The sequence below is a fragment of the Hemiscyllium ocellatum genome, chromosome 39 (genome assembly GCF_020745735.1).
Source record: "Hemiscyllium ocellatum isolate sHemOce1 chromosome 39, sHemOce1.pat.X.cur, whole genome shotgun sequence".
In the NCBI taxonomy this organism is placed as follows: domain Eukaryota; kingdom Metazoa; phylum Chordata; class Chondrichthyes; order Orectolobiformes; family Hemiscylliidae; genus Hemiscyllium; species Hemiscyllium ocellatum.
The window spans coordinates 4,011,577-4,025,402 of NC_083439.1; the positions used below are offsets into that span (position 1 = coordinate 4,011,577).

Below are 13,826 nucleotides of genomic sequence, written 5' to 3' on the forward strand. Positions count from 1 at the left end.
TAGAGTGCTGCTATCTTTTGGATGGGATCTTAAACCATAGCTTATCCCATCAACTCAACTGAGTTCATGATTCTTCAGCCAAAAGCATTAAACAGATAACTTCATTATCAAGTCATTGCAATTTGTGTGTCTCCTTGCAGTGCACAAGTTAACTCGTAGACAGTATTTCCTAGATAACAACAGTGACTACACTTGCAGAAAAAAGTGACATCCTGATATTGTTAAATACTCTCTAAAAATGCAAGTTTTTTTATACTTTCAGTTCATGATATTTAGAGGAGCTAGGAAGATTAAGTACAATTAAAAGCTTCGAATAAGTAATATTTTTAATCACTCGGAACCTGGGCATCAGTGGTTGGGCCAGCATTTATTGCCCATCCCTAATTGCCTCTAGAAGGTGATGGTAAGTTGCTGCCTTGATCTGATGCAGTCCATATACCATAGATAGAGCCACAATCCCTTAAGGGAAGAGGTTCTAAGAATTTGACCCTGCAACAGTGCCTGAGGAGCTCTGGTGAATTAGCCATGGGAAATGAAGGGTCATGGGGATAATGTCGATGGTTGGGTTTGGGTCTGCGTGAGATGCTCTACAGAAGGTTGATGCGGACTCAACGGGCCAAATGGTTTCTCTCTGCACTGTAGGGAATCTCTGAAGATGTTGCACCATGATTTGTCCATGTCACAAATACTATAGTTCTATTGTCACACGAAAAGCCATTGTAATGTAAAAGTCCATGAGACCTGCCAAACTGATCTGAAAGTATTATTGGTGATGATGTTATTTTTCTTGTCCAGCATTTGAGAGATGTACTGTTAGATCTGCAAAGGCAGCTTGTAAACACGTTCTCAGCTCTTCACAAAAGTTATCAGTGAAGAATACTGACTCCTATGTGTCGCACAAAATCTTAATTCTTTGTTAATGCTTTAATTTTTCTCAATGTATCCCTGATTAAAGGTTAATGTTAACGAATACAGCTGGTTAAATAAAATCTTGTTAATGGGAACAACCTGGCTGTGATCCCATTCTCAGCTGTTTTCTGTGGAAATGCTAGTATGAGTTTTGTTTTCAATTGATTTTTTTTTGTCTCTTTCTCTCTCTCCTTTGGTATCTAACTGCTATCCATCTGAGATCAAGTCAATGAGCAGAAAACTTCAAGCAAACCTGGGATTTTGATTACCTCCACTGATTACTGCCTCTATTTCCTGAACTTTTATCCTCAATGACTCAATGTAGAAATGTTTTAAATCTCAAAAGCAATGCATTAAAAGAGAGGTGTGATTGCATTGGAAACGGTGTAAGGGAGATTTATCAAAATGTTGCATTGACTGGAGAGTTTGTTATGAAGAACGTTTGGATAGACTGTGGTTGTTTTCTTTGGAGCATTGGAGGTTGAAGGGGAACATGACTGAGCTATATCAAATTATGAGTGGCATGATAGGGTAGACAGGAAGGAATCCTTTCTGTTGGTGATGAAAACAAAAAAAAATGCTGGAAATCACAGAAGACCAGGCAGCATCTGTGGAGAGACGGCAAGCTAACATTTCAAGACTAGATGACTCTTCATCAAAGCTCGGATTAAGAGTCATCCAGACTCATAACATTAGCTTACTCTGTCTCCACAGATACTGCCTGACCTGCTGTGATGTCCAGTATTTTTTTGTTTTCAGCATCTGTAGTAATTTGCTCCTTTCTGGTGGTGGTGGTTGTGGGATCAGTGACAAGGGAGCATAGATTTAAGGTAAGGGGTAGCATAACCATCCTCTGAAGCTTGTGCATGGAGTCCAGGGAGCAATATTAGAATCCAGCATACTGCACCTCCAACTTTCTCTCATTCAATAAATCTTGCGTGTACAGTTCCATATACATGGTCAGCCATAGCTCGGTTAGTAGCTCCCTGACCTCTAAAGGTTGTGATTCAAATTCCATTCGGGAAATTTGAGGAAGCCTAGCATAACCATCCCAACAGATCATTAAAGGATCACTACATGGTTAGAGGTGCAGTTATTTACATGAAATATTAAATTGAGATTTCTTCTGCCTTCTCAGGCAGCCACACACGTTAAAGCCCTGTTAGAAGAGGAATAAGGGAAGCCCCTGTGGTCACCTCGCCAAAGTGTTTCCCTCAATCAACGTCACTAAGAATTATTATCTGATTAATAGGCATTTATTGGCTGCAAATCTACTGCCCTATTTTCTACCTTTCAAACAGTGACTACAAAAGTATTTCATTTGCTGCAAGGTGCTTTTGTCCTGGCCCTAGTGAAAGGTGCTGGAAATAATGGCCATTCATTTTCATGTCCTCGTTGACAAATCAGTTCACATCTGCTCACTTAACAATTTTCACCTTCTGACAGAGGGTACCATTTGGTCAGAAAATTCCTGGACAAGCAGGAGCATCACCAGTTAGCAATCAGGAATAAAAGTCCTGGTTAAATCTCCTCCAGTACAGTTGCAGTGTTAAGTTTGTGTCATGCCCTCAGCCAGGCCTGGGGGTTTGTTACCTCTGAGAGGTGTGATTCTACGTGTTTTAGGTTGTAACTGCCTTACTTGAGACACCAGCAGCTCACTGATAGGGTATGGAAAGTTACAACAAAAATTCTTTTTTTTTTCCAAAAGCATCACTTTAATAACCCAATTTCTCAACTCTCCTTCCAGCTCATTGAATTACGCGTCAAATATAAGAAATCATTGTTTAATGTTTTAGCAGAGCCTCTGTCTCTTTTGTCTTGTCATCTGACAGCTTGCTTTCAGAGAGCTCTGGGCAATTAAGATAAACGAAGGTCTGGGTCATTCAAATTTTTAATCATTTTGTCATAATTCACAATGTTAAGATACTAAAAGATACAAATGACAACTCAGTGGATGAGCATATTTCTCTTGAATTTTTGTTTTTTAAACTTACTTAGATGATGGCAACTTTAGATGCTCAGGGAAAAATGATTTCTCTTTTAAAGAAAATAGTTTGTGCAATTTTTATGGGAAAGATTATTCAGCACCAGCTGGTGAAGGTCATAGGTCAGTGTTAACACTTAAAATTGTAATTTGCATCAGAAATGTTTTTATAGTGATTATCAATATACACTATAAGCAAAATTTGTCGTAATTTATAGTATTGAGTCAGTTTAATTTCCAAAGTTATTTACAATAAAATGCTTATCTTGTGAAACAGATAGAAATACAGAATTGAAGTAGGCTATTGTGTCCTTTCCTCCCCGTTAAATGTGGAGGTGGAAAGGCGCAGCATTGGAGACACAGGACGGTCGACATTTTGGGTCAGGACCCTTCATCCTTTCTGACTAACTGAAGTATCTATTCAAAATATTGCGTTTCTCTTTTCCCTAGTTCCTGTACATTTTCTCCTTTTTAAAGTAAATATATAATTCTTTTTTGAATGTTACTATTAAAGATGCTTCCTCCAGCCTTTTGGGTATTGCATTTCAGATCACAACTCACTGGGTTAAAAAAGGGTTCTTGGTGTCACCTCTATTTCTTTTGCTAAACACACACAAATCTCTGTCCTTTGGTCCTTCTAATTGAAACAGATTTTCCTTAACTTTATCAAAACCATTCATTATTTTTAAAACCTCTGAAATATCCTCTTAATCATCTTGATCTAAGGAGAACAATGTCATCTCCTCCTGTATCTCACGTAACTGAAGCTCCTCACCCATAATATGACAGTAAATCTCTGCTCCCTCTTGAAGACTTGGACGTACTTCTTAAAATGCCTCCTGCTTAGCTTAACATGTTTATTTTAAACAAAGGTTTAGTGCAATGCCCTTGCTTTAATACTCTACTCCCTTTATTAATACACCCATGGAAATACAACCTCCCATTTTTGACCTTGTTCTAATGAAACTTTGTTCTCACCCTGTGTCTCCACATCTCAAAGGCAAGTGTGCATTCATCATAATACTCTAGCTGTGATTCAGCTAGTGCTCAATGGAAAGAGCTTGGCCTGTTATGTCCAATGATATTCCTGTAAATGTTTGTTACTTCCCCCTGCCGCCCCAAACCATTTCCCTCCAGCACTTTCACTTGTTGCCCATAGCCTAATGGTGCTTAAGAAAGCCAGTAAAATACATAAGTGATATAAAATACAGCCATCTATGCATTAATATTTAAGTTCACACAGACAATGAATGACATTTAAATGAGAATTAAGTAGAGCCTTTGAATGGGAGATAGCAGATTCGGGACATCTGCAGAGTATTTATGAGGATATTATGTCTTAATCATCCCTCAAAACACTACAGGTAATTATTGCATGCTTCATGTTGCTTCTCATTTAGACTGCACTGCACCTTTTAATACAAGGGTGGGATATTTTGGCTCGTACATGATGTTTGGCTCCTTTTATGTTTTAATCATCTTGCAAACTGACTGGGTTACAGATTAATGTGATATCCTTCCCATTAGCCTGGAAGAGAGACTATTGAGAATGGGGTCAGAAGCAAGTCCATGTATTATTCACATGTCGCGTTTTGTAACTGCCTTGCCCATTCAAAGCATCTTTACAGCTCAGTCCTGGGTTTAATTAGCTAAGGTTAGAATTACACCATGTCTAAAATTACTTTGATGTCAAGTCATTAATTGTTTCTTTTTCCAATTTCCATTTACATCTATGTTAAATGGGGTGAGCTTGTTTTTCCACCTTCTGGAGGACTTGATCCTTAATCTTGGATCACATGTTGACAGAAATAATTTTTGGACAATGGTGCCGTGCCCATTGAATGGGTTTGAGAATGTGAATGGAAACAGATGGTGGAAGCAAAAGGGGACAGTCTGTACCAGACTAGCTCAGCATCCACATGCTAATCTGGACCAAATCCGGAGTAACTTTAATCTGAACCATCTTCTGTGGAATATTCGTCAGTTTCACTCTGAATTTCTGAAGCACACTGAACTATTGGGTGAGTTTTGCTTTAAGCTGACCAAATTAAAATGTTTTAAGGAAGAAATAAACATAGTAGTTCTTGTAGTTCTTCCTGGGCAATTAGAGAATAAAGTACAATTTTGAATTGTTTGAGCTAATTTTCCCACGTCTTTTATTCATATAAAAGTCTCAGAATGGGAGATAGCAGATTCAGGACATCTGCAGAGAGTATTTATTAGGATATTATGTCTTAATCATCCCTCGAAACATTACAGGTAATTTAAAGGAGGTAGTTTTTCCAGTAGTCTGAATTTCCTCAGTCCTGATCTGCTCAGATTCACCAGAATGACATTATATCTTAAAAGGTTTGTATTATGAGGGCAGGTTATGTAGATTAGGTTTGTATTTCATTGAGTTTGGAAGGTCTAATCCAATCTAATTGAAATGTCTTAAAGTGATAAAGGAATTTGATAATTTTAAATGCAGCACAAAAACAAAAAGGTGAGGCGTTTGTAAACAAAGTTTTGCAGGTGAAAGGATAGTCTAATACAGCGGTTAGTGAATAATGTGAGATCTTGGACTGAGGAACAAAAGCATCAACTGAAAAGTTAGGAAATTGTGCTAAACCTTTATTAGAGTAAGTCAGCTGCAGTTAGAATAGTGTATGCAATTCTGGGTGCTGCTCTGTAGGATGGTCTTGAGAGAGAGGAAACAAAAGAGGTTTAATCTAGTCCAGAACATTGTAATTTCTGCCACTCTGCAAAAGTTATGTTAATGCATGTATGAAGTTTGTGTATTTATGCACTGATCACTGTTATCAGGAATGTATCACCACTTATTCTGCACATGTTCTTGATGAATTATCATGCCTTGCAACATCATTGTGAGTTGTGACTGTGTCCTACAAATGACAGCAAGAAATAAGGTTTTCATTTATATGCCACCTTTCATCACCCTGGGACTTATCAAAATGCTTTACAGTCAGTGAAGTACTTTTGACATGCAGTCTCTATGATAATATAGGAAATATAGAGATATTGTGAATATGGCACCAAGGAGAACTCTCCTGCTGTGCTTCGAAATATTGCCATTTGGAGCTTGCATCCACCTGACGGGGGTCCATCAATCATGATGTGGTACAGCAAGTTTTTGTTTTGAACTAGCAAAACAGGTATACAGTTGATTAATAATGGAATAGAAGTGTAGTTTTTTCAATTTTCTCGTCTGAAGCTATGACTTGGACTGAGATTTTTATCTCTGAACCCGTTCTTTGTGTTGGTCTAGATTGAAAGTCTTGAAGGCTGTTTGCCTCTGTAGTCCATCATGACTGAATCTGATCCACTTACCAATCAGACACTGGGTACCATACTCTGCTGGGAGTCAGTGTACAGTGATGAAAAGTGGGGATGGTACCCTTATTAACTCCCTGCAAGGTTGAAGTTATTACTGTGGCCGATTACCACTTCTTTGAATAGAATAGGGATCAAATTGCAGCCTCCCGTCCTGTGTAGCTCAATATCACATTAAGGGAATTCTGTTAATTACAGAGATTTATGAAAATGTCATCCAAATGATGGCTGTAGATTTAGGTGCACTTTGTGGCTGTTTCTTAATAAATTTGCAAGCATACCGAATGATTGTATCTTGTCTTATCAATCTCATAAATGTATTCATTAAATCACCTTTCTACAGCTGCAGCAGCAGGAGACCCAAGTTACAAGTTGAAGAGCTATGGGAGTAATTAATAAAATGATGAAGGCAATCATTCCTGCTCTCCTCATATTAACAGGTAATGAAAGATAGACTTGCATTACAACCTCAGGACATCCCAAATAACTTTACAACCAATCAAGTGTTTTTGAAATGTAGCCACTATTATAATGTAGGAAATTCACCAATTGATTTAAGCACAGCAAGCTCATGCAAAACAACATGAAAATGATCAGGTAGTCTATTTAACGTTGATTTGAAGATTAAATGTTGACCCAGATTGCTCCTCTTTAAAATAGTGTCACTGAATATTTCATATCCATCTGAGAGAGCAGATTGGCCTCACTTTAACATTTCCTTTCATCTGTTCATGGTATTTAGTTGTCACTCACTTGGCCAGTATTTATTACCTAACCCTAATTGTTGTGGAAAGGTGGTGCTGAGCTGCTTTCTTGAACTGCTATTGTCCTTAGAATGTTAAGGAGACACAATGATGGTCAGAAGGGAGTTCCAGAATTTTGACCCAGTGACGATGAAAGAAAGACAATATAATTCAAAGTCAAAAGAGTGTGTGACAGGATTGGAGTGGTGCTGGAAACGGCAGCATTCAATGAGCAGGCAAATCGACGTTTTGGGCAGGAGCCTTTCATCCGCCCTTCCTGATGAAGGGCTCCTGCCTGAAATGTAGATTTTTCCTGCTCCTCGGATGCTGCCTGACCTGCTGTGCTTTTCCAGCACCACTCTAATCTTGACTCTAATCTTCAGCATCTGCAGTCCTCACTTTTGCCTATAATGTGTGACAGGTCTTGCTATTCCCATCTATCTGCTATCCCTTACTTTCTAAGTGGTAGATGATGTGGCCTTGGAAAGTACTAGCAAAAGAATTTTGGTGAGACACTGCAGTGCATCTTGTGGTTGGTACAACTGCTGCCACTAATGGATTGAAAAGAAGTGACTTTTCAAGAGGTGGATAATGCCAATCGAATAGACTACTGCATGAAGTTGAGCTTTTTGAGTGTTGTTGGAACTGCACCAGAGGGAAATAAAGAGTATCACACTTCTGACATGTGCCTTGTAGATGGTGGGCAGGTACTGGGGAAACAGGAAATGAGTTACGCACCACAGTATTCCCAACTCTGACCTTCTGTTGTCGCAATAGTGTATATGTGGCCAGTCAAGTCCTGTTTCTGCTGAATGGTAATCCCTAGGTTATTGATAGTGACAGATTCAATTATGGTAATATCTTTAAATGTCTTGGGCTGATGGTTAGATTCTTTTTTGTTGGGGATGGTCACTGCCTGGCACTGTCGCTTGCCACTTATCAGCCCAAGCCTGAATATTGTCCCGGCCTTGCTGCATTTGGATGGTGTTGAACATAGTGCAGTTGTCAGCAAATATCCCAACTTCTTGATGGAAGAAAATCACTGATGAAGTAGCTGAAGGCGGTTGACCCTTGAACTTCTAAGCTAAAAGACAACACTTCTGATGATATCGTGCTGTCTCAATAGATTAGATTAGATTACTTACAGTGTGGAAGCCGGCCCTTCAGCCCAACAAGTCCACACCGACCCGCTGAAGTGCAACCCACCCATACCCCTATATTTACCCCTTACCTACCACTACAGGCAATTTAGCGCGGCCAATTCGCCTGACCCGCACATCTTTGGACTGTGGGAGGAAACCGGAGCACCCGGAGGAAACCCACGCAGACACGGGGAGAATGTGCAAACTCCACACAGTCTATCGCCTGAGTCGGGAATTGAACCCGGGTCTCTGGCGCTATGAGGCAGCAGTACTAACCACTGTGCCACCTTGCCGCCCTCAATATTCAGCACTTTCCCACACCACAGTCAACTCCCCTGGAAGCTAACCAATTTTACTTTTGTTTTGAACATCATCAATGCAGCAGGGATCGAAGCAGCTTTTTAGCAAGCTGCCTCGGTGGAGTTGATCAGCAGAAATGGCAGTGGTGGGATTCGAACCCACGGCCCTTTCGAGACTGGAACCTGGACCTAGCGTCTTAGACCGCTCGGCCACACTACCAGCCAAACAGAACACCCAGAGGTAGCCCACCCAGACACAAGGGGGAAGAACATGCCAACTCCACACAGTCGCCCAAGGGTGGAATCGAAACCAGGCTCCTGGAGTTGTAAAGCCGCATTGCTTACCACTCAGCCACCATCCCATCCTAAAGTTAAACGGGACACCTATGCACTAGTCAGGAAACGCGGGCTCATCCGGGATACTGGAGTGGGAATGTCGGTCTAGGTTTTATGCACAATTCTCTTATAATCTGTGCATTTCAGTTGTCACCACTGGTGATTTTCAAGTTTTATATGTGATAACTGAAACTTTTCAGAAGATGCTGAGCCACGTGGAGCAGCTTTAAGTCCTGACTTGTAACGTTACCTGGACTTGGTTCAACCTCAGTGCTTTGAACCAGAGGGGAGGACATTAGCTAGGGCTCCTTTCTGTGATTATTAATTGAAGGAGATCACTGAATAGGCTATTCATTTAATGTGCATGGGGCTGGAATGACACATCTCTTCCCAATCTTTGACACCCTGCAGGGACCTGCTGTTGAGACTTCTACATGGGAATCAAGCACTTTAGCAAGAGATCTGAAGGATACCATCCACCTTCACTAGAGGAGGGGAGGAAATTCCAAAGTTAATGACAAAACATTTATTCGAATGGAAAAGCCATTGTTACACTGAGACAGAAGTGAACAGGAAGATAGGAACATGGTGGCTCAGCGATTAGCACTGCTGCCTCACAGCACCAGGGTCCCAGATTCGATTCCCAGCCTCTGGTAACTGTCTGTGTGAAGTTTGCGCATTCTCCCCATGCCTGCGTGGGTTTGCTCCGGTTTCCTCCCGCAATCCAAAGATATGCAGGTTAGGTGAATTGACCGTGCTAAATTGCCCATAGTGCTCGGTGAATTGGTCAGAGGAGAATGGGTTTGGGTGGGTTACTCTTCGGAGGGTCATTGTGGACTGGTTGGGCCGAAAGGCCTGTTTCTGCACTGTAGGTAATCTAATCTAAAAAAAATTTAAAGATGAGGCTATTGATTCCTTACATTATTAAATTAGATCATACTTAATCAGTACATTAACTCAGAGCATAGATTCAGCACCCTAATAGCCTTGCCTAACAAAAATATATCAATCTGAATTTTTTAATTTTCCGTTATCTGGCAGCCATAACAGCTTTGTGCAGTAGAATTCACATTTTCAAAAACACCGCGTGTGAAGTGCTTCCTGGCTTCACCCCTGAGTAACCTAGTTTTGAATTTAAGGTTATACCTCTTTGTTTTGGATTTCCACCATAATGGTTTCTCTCTAACTAATACACTGAATAATTTAACTATCTTAAAACAGCTTGGATGACCCTGAAAATCTTCTGTACTGAGAGATAGGAAACATGACAACTATTGAATATAGATTCCTTAATCTTGTAGAGAGAGATATTAGTAGTCTAATTGAAATCATCATTAATTTGGATTTTCAGAAACTAATATGACTTTTACTGTGTGTTATTTTCCCTTCAGTGTCTGCAGGTAGTAGGCAGCCTCAAAATCCTGAAACCAAGTGGCAATCTGTGAATTCAATATTCAGGAAACATAACAACACAAAAATGTCAACTAAAGAGGTAAAACTAAACATAGAAAAAAGGTTTTCAGACAACATAACTCGGTCCAGTTACCATAACTTAAGGACATTTTTATGGAGCTTTTTGGATCCTACCCGTCATGTTGGAGCTTCCTCAATGGATTCTGCTGTGCTGGAGGCCATTCAATTGGCAATGACTAGTGCAACTCAAGCAAACAAATGGGAATTTTATTACATGATCTGGCAAGTTCTGTTCAGCAGCCAGGTTGGAGCTACAAGTTCAGAGCTGGACAAACAACTGCCCCAGCTGCTTTTCTATCTCTTTCAGGATTCTACATCTTTCTTTGCATTTGTTGAAAAATTGTTGATACAATTGGGAGTCGACTGGAAAGTTGCCCTGAGGTCCATACAGAGAGAAGTCTGTTACATTACTTCAACTATGAGCAGAAGATCCTTCGGTGAACACATCAGAGTGTTTCTTGCACCCAGTGTGAAGTCAAATAGGTCAAGAATGGGGACTGATGCCTTCAATATTCAAAATATACTGTTGAATTTCATTAAGAAGCTGCATCAAGTCTTTTTCAATGAGTTAAAGCCCATTTGGTATTTCTTTGGTCAGAATGTGTTCCCATTGTTTGAATCTTATATTGGTCACAGTACAAAGCAAATCCTTTTGAAGCTAACAGACTTTATCTTGGAACAAATGCTATTGTCAACCAACACAATTAAACTGGATGTTAAAGGACAGTGTTCCCAAGGTAAGAAGTCATATTATTTCACATTTTTTTTCCATAAATTCTTTCCTATTGATGATGTGGGCTTCTAGCAATATTTTTTTATTTGAGGCAAGAGCAGTAAAAGATTCAGTTATTTCAAAATGAGTTCCAATCAAACTCCGCCCAGTATCAACTCTCAATATTATCATACCCTTACTTGTTCTTATCTGCAGTCAGTAAGTAAAAAATGAGGTCTGCAGATGCTGGAGATCACAGCTGCAAATGTGTTGCTGGTCAAAGCACAGCAGGTTAGGCAGCATCTCAGGAATAGAGAATTCGACGTTTCGAGCATAAGCCCTTCATCAGGAATAAGAGAGAGAGAGCCAAGCCGGCTGAGATAAAAGGTAGGGAGGAGGGACTAGGGGGAGGGGCGATGGAGGTGGGATAGGTGGAAGGAGGTCAAGGTGAGGGTGATAGGCCGGAGTGGGGTGGCCCCGGCCTATCACCCTCACCTTGACCTCCTTCCACCTATCCCACCTCCATCGCCCCTCCCCCTAGTCCCTCCTCCCTACCTTTTATCTCAGCCGGCTTGGCTCTCTCTCTCTTATTCCTGATGAAGGGCTTATGCTCGAAACGTCGAATTCTCTATTCCTGAGATGCTGCCTAACCTGCTGTGCTTTGACCAGCAACACATTTGCAGCTTATCTGCAGTCACTTGCTTTCTCCATCTCCTGCCCTGTCTGACTCTCGCCCGGCACCTGAGTCTAACCTACTTTGCTATTGTGCCTCTCCTCTTTGCCCCTACTGGCAAACACTTGAAAGCAATTAACTCTGCTCCCAGACTAGAGACAGTTGTATTGATATTCTTAAATAAAAAAGTGTGCTATAAATCTTAGAAGCATCTGTGGAGAAAGAAGCAGTTAATGTTTCATACTGAGTGGATACTACTTAAGAAAACATCTTTGACCTTGAAACATTAACTGTTTTTCCGTCTTTACAGATCCTGCCAGACCAGTATTTCCAGTGTGTACACTTCTTATTTCAGACTTCCAGCACCCGCTGTACTTGTTTTTAGTTTGGATGATGTCCTTCCCTTTCTGTTGGCTGCACAGACCCTATTTATGTTAAGGTTGTATGGTTGCACCCTGGCCTGTAGAGAATCTGATTCCACAATTGACAGTATTACACAATACCCAGTCTACAAGCTTCACTTGTCATAAAACACTCTAGTTTTTGATAAACTGGATGTGATCTAAAAAGGAAAATCCCATAGGAAGGATACTTGCCAAAAGAGGATCCTAATCATTTTTGGGTAAGTGGAGTTGAAATGCCCATCAGCCATGATTGAATGGCGGTGTGAACTCGATGGGCAGAATGGCCTTACTTCCACTCCTATGTCTTATGGTGTTATTTTGTTTGCCCAGTGAATCAAGGGTTAAAATTTCCTCCAGATCAGGAAATTGTATGTCCTAGTTTCAGTGCAGTACCTTGAATATACAACTTAGACTGGCACTCCCACTGCAGTAGTGAGGGAATTTTGCACTGTCCGAGATGCCATCTTTGGACTGACACATCTGCCCATCAGAGGAATGTAAAAGATCCCATGATATCTATTCAAAGTGAAGCAGAGACGTTTTCCTCAATGTGCTGGGCCAATATTTATTTCACAATCCACATCACTAAAATCGCACATTATCTAATCATTAGCACAGTGGTTTCCTGAGTGTGAATTGACTGCTGTATTTTCTACACTAAAGGAGAAATTGCATTTCAAAAGTATTTATTATAGTAAAGTGCTACTATTTTTAAAAGTTGCTATAGAAATGCTGCAGGACTTTTTTAAACCTACACTTACCCCTGAGCTGTACCTAGCAGCAGCATCAGATAATCTGTCCACTGTTCGATTTCTTTGTTTTGCATCATTGTAACACTACATTTGTTACTCTGCTGTCCACTGTCACATTCCTATGGTCACTTCTCAATCAATCCCTTCTTCCTGTGCCTAAATCTTCTCTGTTTTCTGTCTTCATCTTTGTTCAAATGTTACTGTGTCTGTGTGGAAGTCCCATTACAATTTGATGCCTAACGCTTACCTTTCGTGTCCTTTTTTTAATATACTGTTGATGTATTGTTTTTACAGGGAATCTGAACCAGCTCCTCGTTTGGTGAGTTACCAAGCAGTCTACATTAATTAATTGATTTGGTAGTATGAGTTTCCAATTCCTCTCTCATTGCCTGTTTATAAGTATAAGCAAATATAAATATTGTCTCTTCTGCTCTTTCCCTTATGATATTAAATGGCCCTATATCTAATCTGAAATATATAAAGACTTTTCATTCATACCAAAACCCTTCTTTTAACTGTTTCTGTGCTTGAGTGTAGGTCACAGTAAATGCTGGTCACACAGTGGAGGCATTCCCCAGTACTACACCATTGCTACCACATGTGCCCTCTGCTTGACAACCCAGGGTTGTTACAGCCAATTGTTTAAGATTGTCTGATGGCTCAGTTTGATTAAGTAAGATGAACCTTGGATCTGATGAGATGGTGGGTGAGGTGAGAGTTCTGTGATAGGCAGTCAGCATCATCAAGAGATGAGGAGTCACAGAACACAGTTAACATCATTGAGATCCTTGTAGAGAAGTAACCAGACTGGCAGGCGCCTAAAATAAGACTTGGGACAAAACAAGAATAGGATTTTTCAAGTCTACATTTAAATAGGCGCAAGAGTGAAGCAAACATAAAGGCTCTATATTCTAACAAAATATTGTAGATGCTGGAAATCTAAAACACAAACACAAACCGCTGGAGCAACGTAGCAAGTCTGACAGCATCAGTGAAGAAAAACAGCATTAATGTTTCAAATCCAGTAGAACTCACTTCAGAACTGAAAGAGGTTGGAAAGTGGCGG

The 13,826-nt window shown here is 40.3% G+C and overlaps 1 protein-coding gene across 1 annotated transcript in view; it reads left to right on the plus strand.

Annotated features, from left to right (window-relative positions):
• The first annotated feature begins 10,941 nt into the window (after nucleotides 1-10,941).
• strc1 (stereocilin 1) overlaps nucleotides 10,942-13,826 on the plus strand; it is a 71,049-nt gene continuing 68,164 nt past the window's right edge. The window contains exons 1-2 of the mRNA XM_060852843.1: nucleotides 10,942-10,956; nucleotides 13,055-13,079. The gene's annotated coding sequence lies outside the window, so the exon portion shown is untranslated. The remainder of the gene's footprint in view (nucleotides 10,957-13,054; nucleotides 13,080-13,826) is intronic.